Below are 26,295 nucleotides of genomic sequence, written 5' to 3'. Positions count from 1 at the left end.
TACTTCATGAATTGTTAAGGGTTTTCCCTTCCTCTCCTCCAATTTGATTTAGAAAGCATGCTGCTGTAATCTGGTACTGATCATTAACAGGTGATTAGTTGAGTATTTGCTTATTTTTTTTATTTTTTTTTTTTATTCCTAATTAATAGGGATTTCCAGTTGGGTTTGCAAAGATGAATCTGGAAGGGCGAAGAGAATAAACAGTGATTGCTCAATGAAACTGGGAAATGGTTGTAAAGGACTGCAAAATACAAACCAGTAAAAATCACAAATAAGTGAGTGCATCATGGATCATATCTGTTTCAGTAATTTCTTAGTATTTGAAGTGATTAATCAGTAATTACTCATAAAAGGTTTTCTTCCCTGAGAAAGCTGAGTACTAAATTGTTTGCTTTCCATAAAGAATAACAAAAATGCATTCTGATGATAATAGCAATAACATCCTAGTGATATTCTGTATGTTTTTCTAACAGTTTATTAAAGGAACTACATCTTTATAATGCATCCACGAACCTACACATTAATACCAAGATTTTTATCCAGATAGCTGTCACAGTAGCAAGGCAGATCCATGAAACAATTTGGACTAGTTCTTGGGGCTAGTAGTGGCTGAAAGATACTAGCTGTTTTTCTCCTCCAAGTATTATAAAACCTGCCAACTCAGCAATATTCAAGGGCAGGATATTGAACTCTTACCCCAGCATGTATGCACTCAACTTGCCATTGGAACATCACTTTTCCATTTTTCTCACTGCATCAACGGTGTGCAATTATATGAAAGCAGAACTCTTGGTTTTTTTTCATTTCACTCCTTACAAGATGAAAAAAATTGACACCACTTTCCCACTTCAGAGGACTATAAAACATTTGAATCTTGAGTTATTTGATTTGAACTCAAGAGCTAAAACTAGAGTTTCTATATCTGCCAGTGGAAATGAGTTTTCACGTCCATTTACAGACCAGAGATATTTTGTGTAATTCCTGTGTTTGTTATGTAAACCTTCAAAATAATTTTCTGTTAAGTGGTGTCTCATCAATTGTTGATTATGTTTGTATCAAATTAACAGCACACGTATTGGATTCCTGCAGCTTCCTTCTCCAGTTAATAGCTTTGTGAACCTAAACCTGGAAGTCATGGGTCCTATGTCCCACAATTTAAGATAGCATAATAATGACAGAGTTCATTGATGGTCTTTGCATTTCCATGAGATCAAATCTCCACTGCGGCGTGACATGTGTTAGCCCAAGGGAGAACTCCAGACAAAACCTGACTATCTGTACACAGTACAAAAGAGTACTGCAATGGATTCAGAAAACAGAAGCATTTTCAAAAGTAATGGAAAGGATCAGAGCATAATTTGATGTGCAGTGAATGCATCCAAAACATTTTTTCACTGGGTATAGGCTTATATGGAAGGTGCTGGGCAGAAGTCCATCAGTAATTGTATTTCCAAAAGAAGAGATGAGAAGAATGATGGGCAGAAGAAGTCAAACACTATAATGATATAGAAAGTTCCTTCTCCATAATTTCTCAATACTAAAATAACTCAGTTTCATCAGTTGTTTGAAAAAGATACTCATATTTCAAATTACCATTTGAAGCAAGTTAAGGCTTGAGGGTTTGTTCTTCTTGTTTGTAACTGCAGTTCTAACTGAATTTTTTACAGAAGTTCACAACTAAGTCATTAATACAAAATTCAGCAGTATTTTAAATAGTCAACCCTCATTTAAACATTTTTGTGTTCAGTGATTTTTAATCATGGCTAGTTAAGATTTCATTCTGGCTGTCTGGAATATGTATTTCCAACGTTTAAGTTGAGCCCTGTGAATAAAAAGAGAATGTATCATCTTTGAAAGGAGGATCAGGTCTCTCAGGCATTATTAAAGGGGGTTGCTAGGGCACGTAGGAAGAAAATTAGGGAGACCAAAGCTCAGTTCGAACTTAATTTGACAACTTCTGTAAAGGATAATCTTTTTACCAATATATTAATGGCAAAAGGAAGGGTAAGACCAAACTTTGTTCTCTGCTGGATGAGGGATGATGGAACTTAGTAATGGCAGATGGAGAAAAGGCAGAGGTGCTTAACACCTTATTTGCCTCAGCCTTTAGTGGGAACACAGGTTGTCCTTAGGATAACTGTCCTCCTGGGTTGGTAGACAGTGTCAGGGAGCAGAATGGTCCCTGAATATCCAGGAGGAGGCAGTCAGAGGGCTGCTGAGCCGCTTGGATGTTTATAAATCTATGGGCTCAGATGGGGTCCACCCCAGGGTGATGAGAGGGCTGGCAGGTGAGCTGGAAAAGCCATTCTCCATCATTTACCAACAGTCCTGGCTCACTGGTGAGATTCCAGTTGATTGGAAGCTGGCCAATGTGACACCCATTCACAGAAAGGGTGGGAAGGAGGATCCTGGTAATTATAGGCCAGTTAGCCTGACCTCAGTACCTGGTAAGGTGATGGAGCAGTTTATGTTGAGTGTCATCACACAGCACGTACAGGATGGCCAGGATATCAGACCCTGCCAGCATGGATTTAGGAGGGGTAGACTGTGCTTGACCAACCTGGTCTCCTTTTATGACCAGGTGACCCACCTGGAGGATGCTGGGATGTGGGAGCTGAGGAATCAGCTAGCAAAAGAATTGTGGCACTCCCCTGGAGAGCTAGTCTATGAGCAAGATACTTTTGCTCATAACTAGGAAATATTTTACCCAGAGACTTTTGCAGGTTTTATGTTGATCCATTGTATCTTATTGGTTTTCTTCCCCATCACTCTACCCAGTTACTTGTATCCCAGTTTCCCCCCGCCCCTCTCTTTCCCTATATAAACCCCAATTTTTCCCCCTTTCAGGGAGAGCTGCTGTCACTGGCTCCCTTCGCAGGGGGAGCTGCTTTAATAAAGGCTGTTCTCTGTGGAATGCCACACAGTGCTCTAGTCCCTCTCTGCATCACCTGAGAGCTGCCACTGAGCCTCAGCTGACAATCACTTGCCAGGCTGAGGATGTGCCCCTCTGCAGTCTTTTTTAGAGCTGCTTCTTCAGGGAGGTCATGTCACCCCTACCATCCATCCCGCCATGGCACCGGAAGGGCTGTGGATGTTGTCTGTTTGGACTTCAGCAAGGCCACTGACACTGTCTCCCACAGCACACTCCTGGAAAAGCTGCAGCCCATGGCTTGGACAGGAGCACTCTGTGCTGGGTTCAGAACTGGCTGGATGGCTGGACCCAGAGAGTGGTGATGAACAGTGCTGCACCCAGCTGGTGGTAGTCACCAGTGGTGTCCCTCAGGGCTCTGTGCTGGGGTCTGTTCAATATTTTTATTGATGACATGGATGAGGGTATTGAGTCTTTCATTAGTAAATTTATGGATGACACTAAGCTAGGAGCGTGTGTCTGTTGGAAGGTAGGAAGGCTCTGCAGAGAGACCTGGAATGTTTGGAAGGATGGGAAAAGATGAAGTTTAATAAGTCCAAGTGCTGAATCCTGCACTTTGGCCACAATACCCCCTGCAATGCTACAAGCTGGGTTTGGTATGGATGGACAGTGCCCAGGTGGAAAGGGACCTGGGGGTACTGGTGGCAGCAGACTGAACATGAGCCAGCAGTGTGCCCTGGTGGCCACGAAGGCCAGCAGCATCCTGGCCTGGATCAGGAATATTGTGGCCAGCAGAAGCAGGGTCATTCTTCCCCTGTTCTTGGCACTGGTGAGGCCACACCTGGAGTGCTGTGTTCAGTTCTGGGCCCCTCAGTTCAGGAAGGACGTTGAGACGCTTGAGCACATCCAGAGGAGCCAATGAGGCTGGTGAGTGGCTTGGTTGTGGTGTCTTTTTATTTCAGTAAGTTTGAAGTTTTTTATATACATGGTTTGTTCTGTACTCCCCTATGTTGTTAATTGCTCCTAAAGTTGTATCCTCCCCAAAGATGCTTATCAATGTATTCCTGCCCCTTTATCCAGATCCTTCCTTGTCAGTTTTACCTGGTACCCACCCTTTAATCTGGAATCTTCCCAGTCAGTCATCTGATATTTGATGCCCCATTGGATTATGTAAATTGTTCCGTTCCCCTCAGGCTTCCCCATTGGTCCTTGCACTGTGAACCCCATCTTGAACTCCTCCCCCAAGTCTTCCCTATTGGTTTATTATTCGTACCTGCCCCTTGATCCTCCCCTGTGTATAAATTACTGCACACAGTGTTTGGTTGTCTTTTGTCTCTGGATCTTCCAAAAATAAGCCTTTCTTTGGAAACCACACAAGAGATCCTTCCCCAGTTCCTGCCCCTACCATCGGTGCACAATAGAATTTGTACCGTAGAGCAAGAGCCCTACAGCTGCACCCCAGACTGTGTGGCTTTCTGGGGTCAGCCCACACCTTGGCACGGCGCCGGGAGCTGGCTGGGTGAAATCCAGCACTGTGTCAGCTTGGAACACAAGCGCTATGAGAACGATTGAGTGAACTGGGGTAGTTTAGCCTGGAGAAACGGAGACTCAGAGTTGACCTCATCACTCTCTACAACTTCCTGAAAAGTGGATGTAGTCAGGTGGGGGTTGGTCTCTTTCACTAGGTAGCAACTGACAGAATGAGAGAGCACTGTCTAAAGATATGTTAGGAGAAATATTGGTGGAATATTAAGAAAAGGTTTTTTACAGGAAGGCTGATAAAATATTGGAATGGTCTGCCCAGGAAGGTGGTGGAGTCACCATTTTTGGATGTGTTTAGAAAAAGACTGGATGTGGCACTCACTGCCATGCTTTAGTTGAGGCGTTAGGGCTGGGCTGGACTCGATGATCTTGGAAATCTTTTCCAATCTAGTGATTCTGTGAAATTCCCAGATTAAAGCAACACTGCGTTTTTATGCTAGAGCATCCAGTCAAGTCTTGTGCATAAAAGATACAGCATGAAGTAACCCAGAATAGATTTATTCATCTAAATAAATTCAGTGTAGGAAATGTTGCTAATGAAATAGATATGAGGTCACCTAGACACCTTAAGAAAAGCTTAGCACTTTCTTTTAAGTATGCCATCAATCTTTATGAATTACAATTGTGTTCTATGTAAAATTTTAATCCACATGATATTTATGAGTATGTGAAAGATATACCCAGAGAGAGATCTTTATAAGGAGAAAACCTTACGTAAGAGCTATTCTCATCACTTCCATGGAGATGATAGTTTTAATGCCATGACATACATGTATGCTTTTGTTACGCTTCACACTGCACAGAAGGACTGGGCAACAGCAGGCCGTTGAAACAGTCACCTTTTTAACAAGCTTTACTTAGATTCACCAACCATTACATTTGGCAGATTGTGGCCATATGGATCTGCAGACATGATTTCCTGTTCAGCCTTCATATCATCATGTACATTGTAGGGTGACGTGACAGATCTAAGCCATGTGCAGGACTCCATATTCCTCACTGAGATTTCTACCACCTGGTCTGGGGTCTGCAAGAGCTACAGCAAAATTCTTCAACTTTTTAGAGCAACAGTACAGTTATGCTTTCTTAGGGCATGAAATTCTGAGAAATCGAGAAGCTACCTTTAAGCAGATATTATCCTGTAACTTGTCCACATGTCTAGCTATGTTTCCTCTCTGATCACATTGTAGCAGTCACTCTACATGAACTCGCAATCTTCTCTAAATAATGTCAGTGAAGATGAATATGAAAATACTAGGTTTTTCTGTGTATGCGGATCAACAATAGAAATATTAACAATTTCCATCTGTGACAAGGTATATTTTTTGTTAGAAATTTGATTTATCTTTTGGAAATGAGGGTGGTAGTAAAGAAAAGGACAGCAACAACAGTGATATTGTTGTGCTATGGTAGCAAAGTTTTTCTAAAGAGAATATTCATGTGAGTAGGCCTAAACAGTCTCCATTTTCTGAGCAGCTGAATTATTACAAAGCAAACAGACTGAGGAGTGTTCAAAAATGTGGGCCTGTTTATTTTGCCTCAGAGGAGTATGGATCATAATTTGAATGTTTCAGGGAAAAGGACAATAAATTCTTGAGAGATGTGATGTACTATGTTTTCACATCTTTTCATTAGAACTATCAAATACAAGCCTAATTAAATTTCTAGGTTTTAGAAAATGTTTTCAAAACTGATTTAAAGGTACATTTATATTTTTTAGGTTAATTCTGCAGAAGTTTTACTGGAAGCACAAACTGAGTTTTGGAAGCATTCACATATGTCTAATGAATAACTCGCAGACAGGTAAAAGAGGGTTGTGTACATAGAGGCTAGCGACTTCTGGCATGGCTTTCTTTGGGGTCGGTCTTGTGTTTTCTGGTGTTGTTTATTTGTTTGTGGGTTTGGTGGTGTTTCATAAATTACTCTTTAGGCACAGGGCAACATAAATACACTTTCATGGTTCCAGACCTAAGCAAGTGTGAGTTCCACAACAATACAGATCACTCACTCCGTCACTTTTAGTTTTACTAGCTCAGAGATTTCTGCTTTTTTTGGGTGCTGAAATTGTGCTCTTGGAGTCATCATCAAAAGCAGCAATAAGCACTCTGAATATGGAGTTGCATTCAAAATACAGGCCTGAGGCTTTTAGGTATTTTGAAAAATTAGACTATTATATTCCATTTTGTCATCTCAGCTTTGTTGCACGTATGAATGCGTCACTAATGCACCATGAACTACAAGCAAAATTATGTTACGATTAGTTATTATTGTAGAGAAAGAGGTGATATTCAGGATTAAGTTTTAAACTTTGGGCAGTTTTCAGACCACCACATCCTATTTATATTTCTATACCACACAAAATGGAGGTGTCACAAACAGACTCTGAATGTTCTATTTGTTCTGGGATGAGAGACATAAGCACACAATATTTGAGGGTAACAACCAAACCAACAACGTTCTCTGGCTTAATGCCTAACTACATGATTTGAATGGATACACTCATACAGCACTCTAACAAGTGTTCTTTCTCATATTGCTGTATAATTGTTGTTGTAAACCATATTTAGTAATAATGAAATCATAATAATAGTCCAATGATTCTCTAACAGTAGTGTCCTTAGCATAGCAATCATTTTACAGTTCAGTACTGAGTCTCCTAGCAGAAGGACATAAAACTCCAGCAAAATAAATTAAGAACTTTTCGCCTGAACAGATCACTGACCTCTTTATTATCTCTTAACAGCAAAAAGGAATATTAAGTAAAATTTACTTTGGTTAAGTAAAATTTACTTTAGTTTGGAAAAGAAAAATATTGTTTGACTTTGTAGAATAAGATTATGCCAAAAAGTTAAGCTGTCCGTGACTATCCTGGGAAGCAGTTTTGCTGAGCTTACACTTTATAAGATCTATCCCATAGAAAATACATTATTTTTTTCCTAGAGAATAATTTGGTCTCCAAACATCTTAACTAGTCAAAAAAATATATCAGTAGAGATCAGATCTCATCTGCACACATAATATGTAGGTCCCCACAAACCTGTAATATTACATTTTTTTACAATTTATGCTGAATTTTTTTCTGCATTTTTTTTCTTGTTTAAAATTACAAGCATCCTTAGTATTATTAAAACAATTACAGTAGTAAAAAAAGTTCCCTTAAGCTACTCCAATTAAAACTGTGTTAATGTTTACCTGATGCTCACACTGTGCTGATAAAGCACTACGCTACAGAAGTGATTATTCATTCAACAGAAGCAAAAGATTTAAATTGGAGAAACTGGGATAAAATTTCCAAGCACCACACACCTAAAAAAAGTCCCTAAATTGTGGATGTAATGACAAAAGCTAGTTAGATACCTGTATCCACATCAGAGAATGAAAAAGAGGGTGAATGAAGCAAAATGGAGAACACCTTTGGAAGATCTGATAAATTGGAAGCACATGTCTTGGCATTCTTGGTATGTAAAGTAAAAAGTCAGCCAAGGTCCAGAGCCAACTGAGAAGCAAACATGCATTCTGCATAGTGTTACAAGGGAGTTTTAGAAAGCCAAACACATAGAGAGGGAAGTTTGTTTATAGCTAAAATAACCATAACAGATGTCTATAAAAGAGCTGCTTGTATGAACCATCACTGCTAGAATACAGCTTCCCTTGCTTGGAAAAATATTTAAGTGGCATTTCCCACAGGGTTAAGAATTTTAATACCTTCTCTGAAGATAGAATATAAGATTTACATCTGAGAAAGCTCTATTACCAACCGTGGTGATACCATCCCATGGACTGATCTCTCTCCTCAGTGTACATGTCTAAGACAGTTCTCAGTCTGATCTCTGCCCCAGATGAAAACATGGCTAGAACATGCATTTTATGAAGCCCTGATATTAACTACCTCAAATTCTTTTCCTTCATTTCTCTCCACAACCCTGGGGCCATTAAACAATACCTTATAAAAATACCAAGCTATTTATATCAGTACTGACTCACTATGAATCTGGTAAATTATGCTGAAGGGGTTTAACTTGTATGAAAATTAAGTGAAACTTTAGAAACAACCAGAGCTTGGATGGATCGACTTGTTTAAACTTCATCCCCAGGGGTTTCAAAATATCTAAGACAGGAAGTAAGCATTACAAAAGTAAGAATGACTCAGGAGTTTTCAGAGAAATACAGCATAACTTTAGTCTGGCAAAGAAGCTCTTAAGGATGAAACAAGTCCATTTCATCAGGGATCTGCTGTGATGCATGTGTTAAGAAAAACTCCATAACTTCTGACAAGGATACTACCTGAAAAGGAATTATCCTTGATAAGGAATCCACAAAGCTCTCTTTTGTATGCGCTGCACAAGATAACTGAATAAGAAGAAACAACTAGGATGTCTATTACATATATCTTTAAATAAATGAATGAAAAGTTTGTGCTGGACAGCACTTAATATCCATTAGTGATTATGTGTAATTTTTCAAGAATAATATCTAGTACATTAAAGAAAGAAATTGAAAACAATATGATAGAACCATGAATTCAAGAAAGCCCTGCCAACCCGTTTCAAACCCTTGGAACAAAAGAACCTCTTATAAAAAAAAAAAAAAAAAAAAAAAGAAAGAAAAAAAGATTGAAAAGAAAAAATAACTGGGAAAAGAAATTGAAAAGGAAAGGAAATTACTACATGTTACCATAACTGGGACAGATTGTATCAAAGGATTATTAGAATTTGGAGGAAAACATTATTATTTTCTAAATTGAATTGGATTATTTATTACAGACCTAAGAAGTATTGAACACAAGGAAGATTCCAAGCAAATATTAGATTAGACTGGAAAATAATATAAATGAAAGAAGTGGCTCCGAGATAAATCTCTATACAAACATTACAAATATTAAATTCTCCTTCATGTAGCCCTGATCTGATAAGGATAGCTTTACATTTTCTAAATACTTAGTCCTGTAGTTCTAGTTGCTACCCATGTAGAAAAACTATTAGCCACTTTCTGATTGCAGGAAATTCCAAGTTCAGTACAGGTACTACAGAGAAGGGATATTTTTCAGTCCTAATCAGGGCTCATCTCATACTTCATTCATACTTCACAGGCCTTCTGTGTGAACAGATTCTCTATATTCAGTAGATGAGAAAATGGCATGCAATGGCACCTCCTTTCAAACATTATTCATTTTCCCAATATAGACATCACTTTACAGAGGTGGGAAATTGAAAATGTGGCAATACTGGGTTTATTGTCTGCTGTCAAGGCCAAATAGTATTTCTTCATATCTTTTCTTTCATTAATGCTTTCTTAACAAGAATACAGAGGAATTTTTAAGAAATGTTAGAACTGCACACTCATGGTGATCGTTAAATGCATATCTGCAGATGAAAGATCATAGGCATGTGTGAAATGTGATTTCAAAGACACAAAATGTACAGTTTGTGTCCAGCTTTTGCTACTAGTATGTGGCTCAAGAGCTTACCCTACTTACGCTTGCTGGACATCTGCCATAAATAATAGGAATCAGGAAATTTGAGTAAATCCTCTGAATTGATGGTAATAATTAGTAGGTGAATGCTTTCCTTTTCTGGACTTTGTATCACACATTATTCAAGTAATTTATAAGTATTTGGAGTTCTTAAATATTATCCTACCCATCTGATGAGAGCATTTTTTCTCATATACCCATATACATTTCTCATTTGTGATTTTGTTATCTATCACACTTACACCACATAAGTGCTTTGCTATTCAACACAGCCCTTTCAATTAACTATTAGGTTAAAAATTATCATAACCAGAGAGAACATCTTGTCAAGAATGACACCATGTGCCAGTTAAAAACAAAGAGTCCATGCTACTTGTGGCTACATTTTGGAACACGACACCCAAGAGTGTGAATTGATGACACAAGTAAAGCAGCAAAGCCAAAATTGTACACAATGAAACCAGACAGAGCTGCATTCAGCACTTTCCCTTCTTTACAAATGCTACCCCAACTCCCTCTTTATCATGCTGATAGGAGAGAACTAGTCACTTCGAAGCAAATGAGGGAATTTCATCTTGATCAGAGCCAAACGACTTCATGCAAGTCTTGATCTTGCAGTAAATCAAGAGCTTCAGGATCTGGGTGTTGCAGTGTTGTGGGGGCAGGAAGGGTGGTGGTAGAGTTGTGAGTTTTTTGGTTTTGTTTTGTAGAAATAGAGAAAGTGTTTAAATCCCACAGTGGAACTGTTCCCAGGGTTTTTGGCAGAGAAAAACCCCAAAACAACAACCCAAAAAACCCCACCAAAAGTAAAAAACAATGTTGAGCACGCACTTACTTTAAAATAGTTATTTTAAAGTGCGTTCTTCTCAAATTAAAATGCATCCTAACAAGGCAATTAAAAAATCAAACCTCTTTAACTCATAGTATTTGTATTAAACTTCAAATCAGCATATAGATGAACCCCACTCCTTTCTCCCTGGGAAAGGCCACTGAACTACAATGACAGCGCAGACTAGCTTCCTTAGCCAGGGCAGACTGTCTTCAAGGGCTGTGCTCAAGGAGCACAGGTAGTCCACAAGCTCTAGGTAATCCACAAACCCTGAGACCTGAGAGTGAAGGAGCAGACACACTGTCACTGCACAAGCCCACCACTAATTACCAAAAAGATACCATGGTGAGGGCCCTGCAGGTGTGCTGCATCAGCACTGACAGCCTGCTCTGCTTTGCAACCTGCCTCAGTCCTCATCAGCACTGTCAGAATCTGAGCACCTCATTAACATCTGTGAATTAATTTAATCTCTGAGCTAAAAAAACACATCTTTCCCACTGAGCAGACAAGACTGCTGCTACTCGGGGCATAAGCAAGGATCAGTATCATACACACAACCAGTGTTTTAGTTAAGGCAGATTCTAAATTTTGGGGCCATCTCTTTGTGTGCTTGTAAAAGCTAGAAAGAAGCCTCAGGAATTGTCTACATGCTACAGTTTGACTGTAAACTTTGGTCTCCTGTCCTGATTAAAATTTTAATGGTCGTTACTTCTTAGAGAACATATAAATTGGTTACTTAGCATTCATAAAGCATGTCGGATCCTCAGAAGGATGTAGGGAATAGTATCCTGACATTAGACCAAATTCTGTACTTTTCTCCTTCTGAGGGTCCATCATTAGATAAACACATGCAAGTACTTGTTTGGCAAGTACCTGAACATGTACTGATGATCCAGTGCTTCTACTAGGCAAGTTTCTTGTGTACTGATACAGGACTGATTAATTCATTTACAACCTGAGTTACTGTATTTTATCTGATCAGATCTGTGGCAGTTAAAATGTGAATAAAGGTTTGAAAAATTGATTAAAGGATAAAGGGTTATGACAGAAGAAATATTTACAAACTGCATTTTTCTTACTATTTGCAAATATGTGATACTTATTTGTATTCTTCTTTTACAGTGCGAAAGGCCTACTTCATCTGTCTGGGGTACCTACCAGCCCATTTGAAGAACTTCCAATTACTTCATGCTTCATCCTCACAGCTCTGCCTTTTCCCTGTATGTACAACATTGTCCTTTACTGCCACATCTGAAACAAAGTGAAATTTCCAAGAACCTGAATTACTTAAGTTACACATAAGTCCCAGAAGCTTTTAGCTCATAAGCGCTTCTGAAAATCGTATTGAAGCTCTGTGGCACAAATATAAATCTTACAACATCTTCTATATATTTTGATGTTGTAATTGTAAAATGTAACCATTTTTGAAAATGTGGTTATTGCTGACATATTCAAAATACTTTCTCCCTAGCAATCTACAGCTGTTCAGCAGCAACCAGGATCGCTGAGAAAAAAATCTTTTACCAAATTATCATTTTTACCATGATGAATACTGGACAAAAATTTTCTCACTGATCATGAGCTGCAACTTTCAAAGCTGACCTTTAATTTATTGAGAAGAAACAAGAAAAAAGGTTGCTACTGCCCAGTTACTTCTATTATGCAGTTGGTTCAGTCAACCAAATACCAGTGCCACCTAGGAGTGTTATTTCTAGTGGTAAATTCATGGGTTTCTGACCGGCAGAAATTGACAAAACTATTTGCAGAAGATGGGTAAAAATTATGGAGAAGATGCTGATCAGTTTTGTTTTTTTTAAATTCTGGATAAGGTACATCTTGTTCCAGACTACATGTGGGCCTGGACCATAGCATAGAAAACTATCAATGAGGCTGTAAGTGTATGAAATGAGCCTAGAGACAGTTTAAAAATGAGAAGATTTACTATTCTTTAAAGGCATGCAATATATCAGATTAAAGGGATGGAGGAGCTCCTGTTGCATGAGGAAAAGCTTTGGTGTTGTTCAGCCTGAAGAGAAGGCTCTGGGACAACCTCTCTGAGCCTTTCCAGTACTGAATTAGGGCTTATAAACATTTTAGCATGGCCTGTTGCAGTCGGATAAGGGGTAATGACTTTAAACTGGAAGAAGGCCGATTTAGGTATAAGGAAAAAAACTTTTTATGAAGAGGGTGGTGAAACACTGTCACAGGTTACCCAGAGAGGTAGTAGGTATCCCATCACTGGGAACATTCAGAGCTCTAAGGAAACTCTTCTAGTTGAAGGAGATCCCTCCCATGCTGGAGGGATCAGACTAGATGACCTCAAGAGGTTGCTTCCAACACAAACTACTCCATAAATCTATGAAGCTTTTGCTGAATAACATCGGAAATGACTCTTCCTCTCTAATTTCTTATCTCTACAGAGGGACTGCTGGACTGTGCTTCACTACTTAATTACATTTCAATTTGTTCTTGATGGTCAGACAAAAGGAGGATGCTTCTGGTGCCTTTTCCAAAACATGCAAAAAAGCTAGAGAAAATGCAGATTGTCAAACCTGAAAAATGCTGCTCATTTTGAAACCATCACTAGGAATACATTTCCCAAACGTAAGATCTCTTTCATATGGAGTGCTACAGTATTAAGAGTGCTACTGGTGGGGTGCATTTTATAGTAGGAAATTTATAAGAAAAATCAAGAATAAATGAGGCACATAAATAATGTAGCAGACTTAATGACTGTTTTCTGCCAGTAGAGAGGACTCCAAAATATGAAACATGCTGGCTAGTTAAATGCTTTCCTCTTAACTCACTTTTTCTCAGATACAAAAGGTTCTGCTTCAGTCTAAAGCTGACAATTTCTAGAAAGGCAAAACCACAAACCTCTACAGGACCAGAAAAAGGGATGTGGTCAGTATTCTACTACCAGTAATCTAAGCCTTATGGGAAACTGCACCTTTCCAGTTTACTGTCCACTTCTTCAAAACCCCTATGCCAGCCTTTAGAGCCTACTATACATCAATTTACTTAACTCAATGGCCTTAGCCATTGAGTCAATAAGAATAATGGTAATAATGTCAATGTAAATATACACTGATTTACTGAAGTTGAGAATACATCATGCAAAAAATGATCAGCATGGTACAGAGTGAGGTGTAAGTCAGGTTGATACTTGATTTGAAAATAAGAAAAAATTAGTTCCATAAAGTAGCAGAAAAATTGAAGCAGAGTGCAGTAAACTTCTATAGTTTTCTACCAGGAAAATTCTTATATTAATCTTACAGCCACTTCTAAGCAAGTATTTTCAGACAAGAAAGACAAGATTATTCAGACAGAGTCTTATTGAAGTTATATGGGAAACATCCTCTTGATTAGAAAGGTCTTCTTCTATGACTAACCCTGAGACTACTTTTGAGAGTAGTCCCTTTGTGACACATCTCTTTTTTTCTATAGCATAGTACTTATACATTAGAAAAATGTGATTTCATTTTCTTCTAGCTATACTTACAGTTCTATTTATATATTCAAACTGTATGTATTTACATTTTATATTTTATGTATATTTTATATTTTATGTATTTAAATATGGGTATCTCTGTTTGTCTTCTACTTATGGACCACTCATATTTATTCTGCACTCTGAAGGGTGAAACAACACACTACCTGGAAACTGTCAAGTTGACTTTAGTTGATTAAAACGTCACTAAACACTTAGTACCTTATTCTTGATTCATTTCCAAAATGTCTTATGCCTGTAGTAAGCAATTACACAATTATACAATTATAACTGCCATCTAGCACATAAGATTGTCTTCTTTCACAAAAGTGAAATTTTGTGCTTAAAAATAATCAAGCAGACTAATAAAATCTTTCTTGGAAGCAAGATAATGACACAAACCTCTGTGAAATTATATATGTATATAAAATAACTTTATCACAGGTAAAAAAAAGTGCATTCAGATGAACACTATTTTCTATAAGACAGCTTCATGTTGTGTTCTTAAGAAATTGAGGTTATGAGCAGGCCATCAGCAGGGGCTTGAGGCTGACGTGTGTAGCTCCAAGTCTCCCTCCTTCTCTTAGAATTATGTGACATTTTATTTTTAGACAGAACCCACATCCCCACTCTCTGCTATTGTATAGGAAATACCTAACATGACACAATATTTTCACATGCTGCTCCTTCTTCTAGTTTATGAATAAATTAGAACATTTAAAATCCATAATAAAACTATATTCACATGTTCCATAACAGAATCATTGCAGATTAAAACTGATTACAGATTACAGACGATTAACACATTATCTGCAAAGCCTAAACATAAGCTTAAATGTAATGCTTAAATGTAAGCATAGGCTTACATTTAAACAAAAAATACTGTTTTCTCTTATCAGTTTCCTTCTTGTTTGCATCAGGTAAGATGTGAAATTCCAGTTCCATGCTGCACAGAAACTAGACAGTTTAAATCACAACGAGTATGCCTAACATTAATTCAAGAGTTATGTGTTTGGCAATAGTGTAAAGAATGAGAACATCACATTGTTTGAGGAAGACCAGGCAAAAAGATTTCTGAAGCACAACAGAAGAATCAGTAGGGTGGCCATTCCAGGTTTTCTGCTCTGAAGCAGTCTTCTGACTTGATGCAGAAAGGCTGTTTCAACTTGTTTTGAGGACTTGTACAATGATAAAATTTATATTTACAGCTATAGATTATAGAAAAAAGTAGATTCTGTTCTCATGGGGTCTAGAGATCTTTGGTATGACTTATGGACCACTAATGAATCTTAATCCTGAAGAAGGAGGGAATAATATGTTGCTTTTGCAACATAATCCTTAGTAAGAATCTCATGGTGCTTTACAAACATGAAATAATTAATCTTCCTCATTTTTCAGAAAGCAGCTACTTTTAAGGTATTCACAAGCAAACTGACAGAAAACAGCTAGATGAAGGCCAAAATTTTTCAATGGGCTAAGAGAAATGAGATAAATTTCCACTGGTCTTTCAAAAATATGTGCCAAAGGTCTTGCAGGAACTCTTCTAACCATGTGTTATGGAACATCCTCATCTTACAAGAGGTAATGTTGTGTGACACATTATCCATGAAACTAGTCTCCCCTAACAAAAGAAATCTAAAAATTGAAACAAATTATTGACTACCCTCAAATAATTTCTTAAGCATTTTCAAAGACTTTCCCAAATATAGTTATCTCTTGGCTGCATAATAATGTACAAAACAGAACTGTCTCACTTCCTCAATTAAAAGGTACTTGTTTCCTTGTGGTTTAGTTAAATTGAACATATTCTCCCACTATATAATAAGTAATTTTTGTTACTAAGCAAAACATGTATAATGTTTTTGTTGGGTTTGGTTCTAATAAAGTAGTTGATAACGACAGCCTAAGGCCATGGGAAAACCCTCTATTAAGGGAGAACGGGTCGCCTAAGTCCCTGTTTCAAGTATGTTCATTTAGCTAGAAGGTTCTTCATTCTCTGTATCATAATTGGTTAAGTTTTGGTGCAAAAATTTTAATATTCTTAACCGCCTTTCCTCATGGGATCCTCTCCTTAAACCTCTCCCTTACTCTGCCCCTTATCCAAGTTTACATATATGTACCCCTGATACACTCTACTCCCTGCTTTTTTTGCCACTGCCCTTGTGCATGCTAAAAGCTTCCTTGCACCTCCTTTCCCAGTTTGTTCCATACAACTCATTTAATTTAGTTATTTTCATTAAACTATTTTGTTCTGGACAACCAAGTCAGGACTGCCTGTCTCTCTGCACCCAGTGGCTGAATCTGGTGGAGCCACCGATCTCAGTGTTTGGGCTGAGACCGGACGGAGGCTTCATTTTTTTTTTTACTGCAGTGAGAAGCAGTAGTGTAGAATTGAGCCATGAAAATTAAAGGATTCAAACATTTTTCAACAGTAAATGGTTTGTTTTACCCATTTATTAAGTACATTTTTCAGAATTTTAGCCACTCAATGCCTGAATTCAGGCAATTTACTCTATAAAAACTCATACAGACCATGTTCAGAAAGCTTGGAAAATTCACGGCCATTCCTTTGCTGTTCTGCAGGAAAAAAACCAAGACATAAAGCTACTGTGGAACATACCAGCCTCAGCAGGTACATCTATCAGCAGCATAGAAACTAACATACTAAATCTCTTCATCATTGAAATGAGGTAATACAGTATTTGAATCCAGATCACTGTGTCAAAATTTCATTCTATGCATGGTTTCCTTGGCATGTTCACATGGGACCAGAATGCAGCTACAGCAACAAGTTCTAATTCAAATTGCTTTCCTATTATTAAAACATTAAAATGTATTATACTATTTCTTTTAGCTTATTACTAGATGGAAAAAATAATTACAAAAATAATCTTAAGTTCCAGAATTAAGAAGTAAACAACAAAATAGCCTAAGAAAAGGATATTGGCATTATATTCCATCTCTCTCAATACCAAAGTTTCACACCAGAACTATAGTCATGAAATTCAGGGGGGAATATGGATTTAAGAGTTGGATAAGGAAGAAACAATCAAGCATAGACCTTTTGATTTTAAATCAAACTATTTAGAAAGAAGGAAAGTGTCAGTTTTTATCTTAGTACAGATCAGTGAGCTTAAAGGAGCAGGTCTGTGATCTCATATGAAAAAACAAAGCAACTTGTTTAAGCACTGAATTTTTTCCTGAACCAGAACTATTTTCCCTCATATCCCAGTGGTTATGTCTCTCTTAGCATATGACTGTCTGGAGCATTGCCAGAATTCATCCTTGCCTTGATCCTGCCTATGCTGATACTATATTAATTCCTTAATGGTTTTAACTATTACTTCTTTTTGTGTCTAATGCTGGCTAAATGCCCATGCACCCACTAAAATAATTCACTCATTTTCTGCTGCAAGATATGATTAAGAGGAGAGCAAAGCAGGCTCAAACTTTAAAGGATATAAAGAAAACTCTATTAACAGAATTAAAAGAAAACCAATAAGATATCAGAATAAACCTTCAGAACACTTCTCCCCCTACACTCTTACTAACAACATAAAGAGACAAAACTGGGGACTTTCAGTCAGCTTTCCACCTGTAAAATTGTCTTTTGTCAGTTCAACTTAGGGAGAGGCGTTTCTCTTGCCATGCGATGGAGATTTCACAAGAAATGGTTCTCTCGTGACTTCAACATCACAGCGAGTCAGCCGCCTGGGAAAGTAAAATCTGTTTGCAGTGTGAAAATCCCTCTCCTCAACTTACAGTTTTCTCTGAAACTGTTTATAATGACTCAATCTTTTGCTAATGAGGTGTACTTTTAAGAATGAGTTGCTCAGCAGCAAGGGTTCCCTTCATCTATCTCTGCGATCATCTTCATCTCTGGGAACAGAGGTCTTCTTTTTCCCAGGGGGAAAAGGGTCTTCATCTCTCTTATCTCTGTTAAAGCTTCTCATTTGGATCACAGCTACTCCAACATCTGTTTGCTTCAACACGGGTGCCTTTGCTCACGTCTATAGTTTGAATGCTCCATCCTCCTATGCTTTTTCATGAACTACAGGGACATTTCAGTGTATCATAGTCCATCACTATGGCTTTACAAGAGTTTCAGCCCAACACTAAGGCATCTCCTCATTCTCCTCCCATCTGGGATTTGACTCCACTGACCTAGGCACCCCCATGTCGTTTTCTTTAGGTGTCTTCACCCTTCCCTTTCCTCTGACTCAGAAGACTGAAGTCTGTAAGTTTCATCTGTTCTGGGGAGCTTTACAGCGCTGAAAGAGTTCATCTTGCCCGGGCCCCGCATCAGGAGCTTACCTCTCGCTGTTGGCGCCGTGGTCTCTGCTGGGCAGCGGCCGCGCTGAGGGGCGGCGGCAAGGAGCTCAGCAGCCGGGCAGAACCAGCCGGGCCGCGGGACCGTGGCTTCCCTGCCCGGGGATGGCTGATGAAAGCGGCGGCAGGAAACGGCCAGGCAGAACCTCAGCAGCCCTGGCCACGGCCCGGCCTGGCCCGGATCTGCTCCCGGGGCCCGGCGGACCGCGGCTCGGCCCAGGCCGGCGGCCGGGCAGGGCTTAGTGTCGGCAATATGTTAGCAGGGCTCCCCTGTCCCGCCGGGCCTCCGCGCCAGCAGCGGGGCGAACTTCGCTCTTCAAGAGCCTGGAGCAGGAGAGAGAGATTCCCGCGGATTCTTTTTTTCTTAAATGTGATTCACAGAAGCGTATTCAGCTCTTTTAAGTGGTTTAGCAGGTTCTCAGTATCCAAACTAGACAATTGGTTCTGTCAAGTCCAAAGGAAGCTGCCAAGGTCCATACAGGGAACCACTTTGTAACTGATGGATTTTCTCTTTAACTAAAAACCAAGCTGTGTTAAACCATGACATCCTAACAGACCTATATTCTCTGAAATTAACCATGAGTAAAATTTATTTTTTTCTCCTTTTTTCTTTTTTTTTTTTTTTTCTTTTTTTCTTTTGGGGAAAAAAACCCCAAAAACCTAAGTAAGTAAGGAGAGTGGGAGGGTGAGGTTTGTGTGTTTGTCCAACAGAGTTGGAGAGTAACTGTGTAACAGAGGTACCCACAGCTTCCCCTTAATTCATTTCTTCATTTCTTGTCTGTTTAATTATCCAACTTAGACTGCTGCAGAATTACCAACTTCCCAATTCCATTTTTCTGCATAAAATCAAAAAAATTTAAGGGTCTTTTTCATTTCAGGTTAAGCGCAAACACCTACATTGTTCTGTTTTTAATGGTTTCCATGAGGGATGATGAACAGATGGCAAGATCTGGTTAATTCTTAGAGAACCAGAATGCTGATTAATAATAGATCAAATCTGGCACAGACCTACCATCCATTTTCTCTTTGCTTTTTTTACTCCACTGATTTATCTTATTTTAAATCTACCTTCTGAATCTCTTCTTATCTCACCCCTTTCTGCTTCTGAGCAATCAGTTCTGTTCTGAACATTTCCCTGTCTTGAATTTTTTTGTCATAATGTGCTACAGTGTCAGGGAGCAGGAGCTGGCCTCAACAATCCTGATGGGTTCTTTCCAAATCAAAATATATTCTATGAGTCTATGGTCAATATGAGGTAAAAAGAAAATAAGAAACAAAAAACCCACAAAAAAAACTACAGCAAATCAACCAAATAAAACCCCACCAGAAAGACTTTCTCAGATGATGTCTTTCAAAACAACAGGGACATGAGCAGTTACACAATCTTGCAAATACCTTGGACAGCAGGACTCTGCTGATCTTCCTGTATCATGCAACTCTCACATTACTGACCTTAGCCAACAGATACCCAAAATAACCTTGGTCCCGTATGTGATCCTTTCACATGCTGGATATTTGCATTTATTTCCTATTAATCTCATTTTATCCCCCTCCTATTTAAGCTTCCTTTTATGTTTGTATTACCAAGCTTTGCCTGGGACTGAGCCTAAAAATATTTTTTTCTAAAAGTCTGTCTAAAAATGCTAATATTAAAGGTCAATTAATAGAAACAGGTTTCAGTACTTTGGTTCATTGTATACCACGCATATTTCTGGTCTTTCAAAGTCACGGTGTATTAACTGTAATTGCTAATTGTTACTGGTTGTGTTCTTTTTGGAAGCAGAACAGAGGGGGGGAGTAAGAGGAAAGATTGGAGATGTGCCAGTCTCCTTTGAAAACTTTGATGTAAACCAAACACCTAAGAGAATCATACCCATTTAAATTATCTTTCAGACTTTAAGAGGTCCTGTTCTCTTTTCCTTACAAAGAATACCCATAGAAAATAGAAATATGCATTAATTAAAAAAAAAATAATAGTGAATATATATGGCCAAACATGGCTATAAATCTGAGATCAGATCTGAAATGTATGCTTCCAGCTGTTTCCCAATAGTAGTGGTAAGCTGGTTACTCAACCCCACAATTAACTGTACAAATCCACATCAAAATGTTTGAAGCCTGAAATAATTACCTCAACATGACTCACAGAAATTAGAACAAGTATTGTCTCTCTAAAATTTAGTAGACCTTCCAGAAAATAGGGGAGTATATTAAGAAAACATTGGAACAAAAGGAATAAAAGGAAAGATTTGTGAAGAAGGAAGAAAGTATTTAATGTTATTGTTTTTCTTCTTCATTACTTTCTTCTTATTCTGTCCTATGCTCAGTGATCTCTAAAATATTGGTCTGAAAATACAGACTTTGCAACATATCAACTATTCAAGAAACCACTACATGATTCTTTCAATTTTCTAGGTCTTTGGGAAAAACGTGCTTTCAAGAGAGATTATAATTCTTGAAAAATTAAAAAAAAAAAACAACCAAAACCCAAAACCATAGTCTCATAACCTCTATTTTGTCTTTATCCAGACTTCACCACCCTGTTGGGCATAAATTATAGAACTAAGCCCATATTGAATGTATTACACATGTTCCAATCTTTCTAGATTTATGTGTAAAAATGTAAAAGGTGGGCATCAATATATTAAAATCAGAACAACCAGCTGAAGCTGATTTTGTTACTGAATTTGATCCAGTTTATGATGCCAACATGAAAGTCTGACTGGTGTGGAAAGAAATTTTGTTACAGCTGGAATATTTCCAACTTGTATACAAGTTGTATCCTAACTTGTATTCGTATCTAATTCATAATATGGAGTGAATGCAAACACAGTTCTAGGAGCCCCCCAACTTGGCTTCCTTTTTCCATTTTTCCCAACTTTTGTCAGTGCAAGCTGAAAAGCAGTGAAAACTCAACCTGAAAGCATTGGTGATATGAAGACATTTTGAAAACATTTAATATACTGTATCGGATTACATGAAAAGTGCCTTTGAAAAGGTCTGGATAATTTTAACAAATTTTTACTGCCATTCAACTTACTTTAAAATAATATCAGGTTAAGATAAAGGTAAAGATATTTCTATCAGAGCACCTGAAGAGAGTGGTTAGGTGTCTAAGCATGGGTGTTCTCCTCACCGTCCGCCCAGAAACTTCACAGATTAGTTTCTTAACTTGAGCAGACTTCCCAGAGACCTTTATGTTCATCTCCACAGACTCAATCTGAGTTTTCTAGTTCTATTTGCCAAATAGAACTTCTAAAATACTATAAAAAACACTGTGCATGTATCCTCTTCTCTTTGATGCTGCTTGTACTATCACATCTTTTTGTTCCCTCATAATAGAATTACTACAATTATATAAAAAGCATATCTATTATAGACACTGCTTATATATCTTTATATACTTATACATAAAAGTAACTCTATGTCAAAAATCATTTATATATCGGCATTATATCATGCTTGGGTTTTGGTAAAGAGCTCCAAAGAAAAACAAGCTAGTATGAGCAATATGTATTTATTAGTGTGAATTTATCTGCAGAATTATGATCAAATCCTCACTCCATATTATTTTACTTTTGTTGCTTTCTCTATTTTCTTACACATAAAAACACAATTGATTCCCCACATTCTAGCATTTTCCTTTTACTTATCAGTTTCTTTTCCTCTGTATTTGTATAGAGACATTGGAACATGACTACCCACAAGTTCATGAAATAGCCAAATGTTCTTTCTCTCAAGTTACATCAAAATTGGTTGAACAAAATGGTGGGGCCACTAGTGAGAATTAATGGCCTGGTAGTCATTTTTCTTTCCCTTGATTTGGGCTCTAATCCAGGATTTGGTGGTTCTATAGTCAGCTTGCACCAGTGGAGCTGTCTGATGGAGACACTTTAAAAAAGCCCTGAGGGTGACCGGATAACCTAGTAGGACCCCTGGTATTTATTGTGCAATAGTGTTTTTAAAGAGCATTAATAGGGAGACCTCAGGGTAGCTATTTAAGAAAAGAATTATTGAAATTCGAAGTATCATGTTGATCCAACACTCAGCAAAACATGTCAAATATTAAACAGAATTACTGAGAGGAAGACAGCTGTTTGTTTGGGTGGCTGGTTTGTTTGTTTCCTCTTATTGAAGAAACCATCTCATAAGGAGTAGCAGAAACAATGAGCTCATTTTAAAAAATAAAGTGGGACAATCTGGCTCTGTCAGTGCTTAGTAAAGATACAATGTTAGAATTTATTTTGCAGAGAACAATCCATGCAATAATCCAAACCATTATCATTAATTAAGCCCAAAAAAAACAAATTCAAGGAAAGCCCTATCAGGCCAAGACTTAAGCTTCTTCTCCATTTTATCCTTGCAATGATTTTCTTATTTTTTTTCTTTATTTTTCTCTTTCCATGATAACTCTGTTTGCTGCACAGAATATCATAAGTTATTTCAGATAATTTCAATATGTGCCTAGGATTAATAAGAGTTTTTTCTGCCATAGAAAGCATTTCACTTATAGTCAAGCTCCATTTCCTGTTCTTACATACTATGCCATTATCCATCCTTCCATGCACAAATGTCTCAAAGGCATCCCACAAACAAAAGTCTGCAACTGAATCCATTGCAAATTCTGTCCCACAGGCTGAAGATTACACACTTCAAAATGAGGTTAGAATCAGACGTCGTCCCCATTTTCACTCCAGAGACATCTTGGAACACAAGCAGTTAAATAAAATGTAAAGTATGAAGTGATTTTCTGACTTTTTTTCATAATTGCTGGCCTGTATTTGAATAAAGGTACAATTAGAGGTGATTTTATTATAGATGTGTGAAAAGAATTCTCCCAGCTCTAAGCAATTATTCTCTCCCCTGAAATACACCTGGTTAATAAGATACAATCTGTGAACATGGAAGAAGAGGAAGTACAGCCAGTTCTCTTTCTTCTCTTTCCCAGAAGCAGCTGTTCATTAGAATTTTGTTCAAAACATTTGTCTCACTTGAGGTTCCACGCCTCAACACTATTTCTAAACATGTAGTCTTCAAAAAAAAAAAAAAAAAGTGAGGACTTTATTTGCCCTAGGTGCTCTTCTCTTGTCAGCCCAAATTCAGTTCAATCTTTCTAATCTGAAAGTTATGCAAAGGCATAGGTTCCTGAAGAGATCTGCTGTGGCACGAGAGACTTACCGTGTTGCTAAGGTTTCCTCAGAACAATTGGGTGAATAAATCTATAATGCAGTGCTTCTTAGAAAGTGTAAAGATGTTTTCACTCCTCTTCACATTGTCTCAAAAGATCACATATGATTCTAACAGGGCATTTTTCATAGTGTATGAACCACAGAAAAATAATGTATCATTATTAATTAATGTGTAATTATATAATTCTTTACAATGGAGAAAACACCCTCCAAATTTTAGCCATGCTGTACATTATAAATGCTGGGCTGCACTGTTAGCAGAAACTCTTGAAGGTGTTCCAGCACACTTTCCCAGAAATGTTTCTGTCAGTCTGAGTTTCAACCTTGTTACTCTGACATGTCAGAGAATGTACTTTTCCAAGAAGACAGGTATTTTGGCCAATAAAGAGCTGTGAATCAAGGGCCTGCGGTTTTTATTTCATCGGTCCCCTCTGCAGAAGCTTTTCACAGCCTGATACTGTCAGCTGTGCTAGCCAAGAGTGCTCTCCACACACTCAGGTGGACTACTGCCAGACACCCAAAGAGGAAAACAAGGTAGGATTTCTCTTCTATTTTCATGCAGCTCCATGAAATTAGAAATTTTGATCTCACTGCTCAGACTTAATACAAATACAGTTGGATACATAAAAATTATGTTTTAGCTGCTGTCCATCCAGCTCTAATAGATAAAGTATTTTAAATTATCATTACTCAAATTAAAAATATATATTTAACCTGAAAGATATTCAAAACAAAGGTAAGCATGCAAAAGAACAACACTCTTTTCTGTAGGCATTGGCTGTGACAGAGCACTTTTGAGGCTCATCATGCCTGCAAGAACTGGATATATAGAATTATCCTTTATGTGCCTCCCAGAATTAAAGTCTGGAAATACTTCTGTTTTGAATAAAACAGTGTTTGTGAGAATCACTGGGTGATTCTGGTGTTGCTCAAGCTCCAACTCTGCAACAGAACTTCAACATTGCAACAGTGAGCGCTACTACCCTGAAGCTTTTCCTGTCATCTAACAGAATTCTGAATTACATTTTCAGGCTCCTTCTGAAGGACACAGCAATTTCCTGGTATCTACCAACAAGACTCACAACAGCCACTAATCTGGCATGGAGCCACCTAATCTAACCACCTCTGTGCCAATGACAGAGACTTCAATTTTTACAGCAGAACTGGGTATAAACTCATATCAGCTCTTGCCTCTAGGGAAGTAAATGTCTTCCTTGACGCCCACAGGTGCTGAATTCACTCTGTAATTCCCAGCTCTAGGAAAAGATAAAATGGAGATATCAGCAATGATTCTGTGTCTACTAAAGCACTTTACTGAATAATTAAGAAAAGCAAAGCTTAGCTTCAGATACCTCACTTGCTGGTTTCAACAGTGAAAGCATTCCAGATAATATTTTGTATCTTTTGTATCTTTTGCACATCCTTGAAATGCTGACAAGCACAATGATCATCAGAAATTAAACTGAATGAGGTTTTGGATAGCTTTGTCAGTTTTCAGGACTTTCAGTAGCCAAATATCTGAAGATGAGACAGCTGAGTATCTCTGTCCCTCCTCAGTATTGGACTCAATGCTCAGGTTACCCTCCTTCAGTTAAGAGGTAAATTTTACCCTGTATGAAACTATAAAAAGTTGGGGTAGACAGCAGTCTCAATGTTTTTAAAACTATTACATGGAGTTAAGCTAGTATTTTAATAAGTATGAGGCAATTTTATTGTAGTCACATTAATTTACTTCAAGCAGATTCTTGCCGAGGCAAACTTACACTGGTGGTTTGAATTTCTCTGTCACACCCTTCAGACTTATTTTAAATGTATAAATACATGTGTATAGAAGCAATATTTTGACAGAGTTGACACAGATGTTTTCCAACATTGTAATCTTCCAAGTCGTCGGTTATGAAATGCATATTTAGAGAATAGAAAACTCCTGTGAAATGTTTCAGAAAACAACCTTGGCTCCTTTATGCATATATAGTTTTTCATTCACTCATATGATTTTTGTTCAAAATATTGCTGATCATTCTCAATTTCTTTATAAAAGTTTAATCTGACATTTTATTGGAGCAATAACTCCATTCTGAAGTTAAACAGGGAAACTAGATGAGCTCTGATAAAAATATGATTGAAAACCGCTCTCTGCCAAAAAAATAGCAGATTCTAGCTTCTTGCACTTAATGAACTTTGTCTCATAGAGCTGCTCTAGGAGAATGCCATATACTTGTAAAATAACCCTTATTCAGATAGCTTTGTCCAGTTAGAGATTGGATGTGCCTTATTTTATTTGCTCAACACCAGATATTGAGCAAATTGGGTTAATATAGCTTTTCTTCTGAAGCTACTGACTTAAAAAAACCTATAGCAACGACACTTCTTGGCCACTTTCGCCCTATCAGCTGTGGAGAGTACAATGAGCAGTTGCTGAACAGTATTATTTTCTACCTATCACAGTCCAAAAAGCTCTGATAAATTACAGCAATAAAGGCTTCAAGCATTACAATCAATACTTAATAGAATAATGTAAATCCAGCTTGTGTATGACTTGAGGATTGTGTTCTTTTGCAAAGAGCAAAAGAT

At 37.9% G+C, this 26,295-nt stretch overlaps 2 long non-coding RNA genes across 2 annotated transcripts in view; one reads left to right on the top strand and one right to left on the bottom strand.

Moving 5' to 3' along the window:
* Window positions 1–25,961, bottom strand: part of LOC111940821 (uncharacterized) — a 31,239-nt gene extending 5,278 nt beyond the window's left edge. The window contains exons 1-2 of the long non-coding RNA XR_002869713.2: window positions 18,518–25,961; window positions 11,872–11,964 (exon numbers count right to left, since the gene is read on the bottom strand). This is a non-coding gene — a long non-coding RNA (uncharacterized LOC111940821). The remainder of the gene's footprint in view (window positions 1–11,871; window positions 11,965–18,517) is intronic.
* LOC147648405 (uncharacterized) lies at window positions 158–11,916 on the top strand. Its single transcript, XR_015280231.1, has 3 exons — window positions 158–275; window positions 6,132–6,214; window positions 11,836–11,916. It is a non-coding gene; the product is annotated as an uncharacterized LOC147648405 (long non-coding RNA).
* Window positions 25,962–26,295: the final 334 nt, after the last annotated feature.

This window comes from Cyanistes caeruleus, chromosome Z (assembly GCF_971803275.1).
Source record: "Cyanistes caeruleus chromosome Z, bCyaCae1.hap1.1, whole genome shotgun sequence".
Lineage (NCBI taxonomy): Eukaryota > Metazoa > Chordata > Aves > Passeriformes > Paridae > Cyanistes > Cyanistes caeruleus.
This window is presented reverse-complemented; position numbering and strand designations above follow the sequence as displayed.